Source organism: Thamnophis sirtalis, unplaced genomic scaffold, assembly GCF_051295495.1.
Source record: "Thamnophis sirtalis isolate CommonGarterSnake01/CBP01778 unplaced genomic scaffold, rThaSir2_p1.2 scaffold_5, whole genome shotgun sequence".
Classification (NCBI taxonomy): Eukaryota; Metazoa; Chordata; class Lepidosauria; order Squamata; family Natricidae; genus Thamnophis; species Thamnophis sirtalis.
Genome location: NW_028261385.1, coordinates 22,756,709 through 22,760,482, shown reverse-complemented (window position 1 = coordinate 22,760,482; position 3,774 = coordinate 22,756,709).

Genomic DNA, 3,774 nt, shown 5'->3' with positions numbered 1-3,774 from the left:
CTTTGATCAGTATACAGTTATTACTAGTTCAATCCTATAACATTTTTTTCCAATCCAAAAATTGGAGTTGATAATACTAAGATATTTTGTGACTCATGCAAAGTGTTGATAAGTATGGGAATTGTAGTGTCAATAGAAGACACTGTAATATCAATAGGGGAAGGCCATATACTTACTCAAGGCCTGTTTTGATAAATTTGCTGAAAAGTTGGTGATTAACAATGATATGAATTAGACTGCACTATGTGCTCTTTGCCCATAACAGAAAAAAAAGATCCTGCTCCAGAATGTCAATTTGGGATTTATGTTGACTGTTTATTATAATCAGTGGTGGGTTTCAAAAATTGTTCGAACCTACTCTGTGGGTGTGGCCTCCTTTGTGGGAGTGGCTTGCTGCCAATGTGACTGGATGGGAGTGGCTTGCCGCCCATGTGACTGGATATGAAGATGCCAATGACACTTGTCAGAACCACCTTAAATTATCTCACACACAGCACTGGCATGCATAAGAATATGATGTAAACTTGTTTTTTAAAAGGCATCTTTGGTTTGCGTTAAAACAACTTCAACACACGCAATGTTCTGATTGCACCACAAACGCAGTAGTCATCCTTACCTTTCACAGAGGCACTGAGTTTTATAAATATGAGCATGATAGTGTAGAATAATCATATCAAAGGACCAGTGGTGGGTTTCCAAAAATTTGGGAACCTCTTCTGTAGGTGTGGCCTGCTTTCCTGGTCCATTGGTGGAACCTCTTCTAACCTTTTCGGTAGATTTGACGAACCGGTTCTACCGAATAGGTGCGAACTGGTAGGAACCCACCTCTGATTATAATGAAATTAATATCCCGGTGATCAAAAATGGCATGTGTCCTGGTTGTCCCAAAAATGCTTTTTCAGGAGACAATGGAACTTTCTTGTTTTTTCTTTTGAAGACATTTCGCTTCTCATCCAAGAAACTTCTTCAGCTCTGCCTGGATGGTGGGGAATGGAAGGATTTATATTCCTTGCAGAGAGCTGGACATTGGCATCCTTTTAGAGGGTTATTGAAGTACTTGGAGGTTTATCTGTGTTCTCCAGGTCACCTGAGTGCACAGGAGCCAGGAGCACTACTCAGGTGACCCTGAGGACACAGATAAACTTCCAAGTGCTTCTAAAAGGATGCAGATTTCCAGCAGTCTGCAAGGAATATAAATCCTTCCATTCCCCACCATCCAGGCAGAGCTGAAGAAGCTTCTTGGATGAGAAGTGAAACGCCTTCAAAGAAAACAAATAAACAAGGAAGTCCAGTTGCCTCCTGAAAAAGCACCTTTGGGACAACCGTGACCTGGATGACTGAGAATCACTACAGATCATGTGCCCTGGTCCGTCCTTTACAATACAATATTCTCCAGCGGAAGTCTTTGTCTTGTTTGGAATGAGACTCACCTCTGATCTTTTAGCTGCCTATTATGGGGAGGGACAAAAAGTAAATGGGACCAAAGCAAAGAAGGACACAAAAAGTAAAGCAGAATTTAGTGCATCATTTAATTTCAGTTGAAATGTATTCTGTATGTTTAACACGTTTACTCCTTTCTGTCACACAACAGTGATTGTTTAGAAGCAAATTTTGGACAGTTTTTTGTAGGACATACTCAAAGTTTTAGTTTTACAGAACTATATTTGGTATTCTGGGTGCAATTCAGCAAACATTTAGGCAAAGAAAGCCAACTTTTATGTTACATGCACACCTATGAATTAAATAATGAGTACAGTTTCTGTGGAAAATAATTTCAGGGAAAATTAAATAAGCGTAGTTACTTTTTTGAAGCTACATTTCACCATGGACTGACAACATATATACATACATACATACATACATACATACATACATACATACATACATACATACATACATAATGGTGCGATTCAGTCACTTCACACCTATTCGGGAGAACCAATTGTTAATTTTTTAAGCAGTTCAGAGAACCAGTTGTTGGAAGAAATCTCATTTTGTTTTTTTCCACTTTACAGGGCTAATTCTTTTAATTTCTGTTGCTGTAAGCCTCCCAGAGTCCTCCGGGATTGGGCGGCCTATAAATTTAATAAACAGTTAAACAGTTAAACAGTAAGGAAGGCAGGAAGGAAACTTTCTGGTGTTGTTTCTTCATGGCCTTCCTTACAGATACTGCCTCTCCAGTTAACCCTTATGACATTGTAGCATCTGAATGATGTGAATGACGTTGAATAGACCACATCCACCCAGTCACATGAACACTGAGCCCCACATACCTAGCTGGTCATTAGTACAGAGAACCAGTTGTTAAATTATTTGAATCCCACCACTGTAAATACGTACGTATGTACGTACATACAGACAGACAGACATAAATACTGAGGTTCTCTGTATAGCAGTCTTTGCACAGGTGTGTTGAAAGCCTACTCCACCAGTCATTCCTTAAAAGGAAAAGGAAAACTCCATTGATAATACAGAGACTTAATCATTTCTGCATATTTTTAATTAAGGAATATCTCGCCTGGTTTTATTCCTTTTCTTAAGTACAGAAAATTTCTGCATTTATAAAAATATACATCAAGAGATCAGATTCCAGACATAATCCAAGGGCGAGTCAGTTCCAAACAGTAGGAGACAGATAGGAAAAAGTTGTAGTCCAAGTTGGAAAACACCAATTTTTTCCCCACACCCTTTTCTATTGTGTCTTTTCATGTAATTAATTTCTGTGTGTCTTTCAGAAACCTGAATGTCCCTATTAGAGCTATGCATTAAAATTCTGTGAGTAGATTGAATTAAAAGTTATTATTAATCTCTGGATTTCACAGTTGCCAGGGGTCCCTTGTCAGTGAAATGGGCAGTATTAAAATTTTATAAATAAATATAAATAAATAAATTTAAGAGCTCCACTTTGTACTAAATAATAAACTTGATGGATTGCAGAATACACATGTGGGCTATTTGCTCCATCAGCTTCATTTTGAATGCTTTATAACCAGCGTCAGAGGTGGGTTTGGCCCGGTTTGGCTGAACCGGTAGTGGAATTCAGGCCTGGGCCGCAGAACTGGCAGGCTTGCCATGCCCCTGAACTGATTCCTTCGCTGTTGCTTGGGTGCCGCCATTTTGGATTTTAGTGACTGTGCATGTGCAATTCACTGTAAATTGTTCTGCGCATGTGCGCAGAACTATTTACATTGAACTGCACACACGCATGCATGTTGCGCACTGGTTGCGAACTGGCAGTAACGTCAGCAGCAATCCACCCCTGCCCAGCGTTATAGTGGAGTAAGCCCTCAGTGGCGGGATTCCCAAAGAAGCCCTAATTAAATCATGAGCCTCGAGCCAAGACATACTGGTGCCAGCAGTTCCATCAGTCTTGATATTCTATAACAACTATCATTCTGAGTTGATACATTTTTTTTATTCTAGCAGCCTCCTATACCATCTCCTCTTACTACCCAGATGAAGACAGTAGTTGCAGGAAAAATGTAGCATTCTTGCAACTGCATCTTCTTTCTCCCCAAAATGCAAGAGAGTTGGCAGCTACATTTCACCAAACAGCAAAGGCTGCTATAAGAACTATCAAAACTTGGCAGCAACCACTGTTCATAGTGATTAATGACTTGAACACATACTTTACAATAATCTAAAGCAGAGAAATTAAGTCAATAGTAACTTTTTCAGGACCTTCCTTATGAATGTAAGGATTTGAACTTGTTTTACCAAATATTATATCACTTCTTGGAAAAATTAATGTTAAAAAGAGCATGAGACTACTAT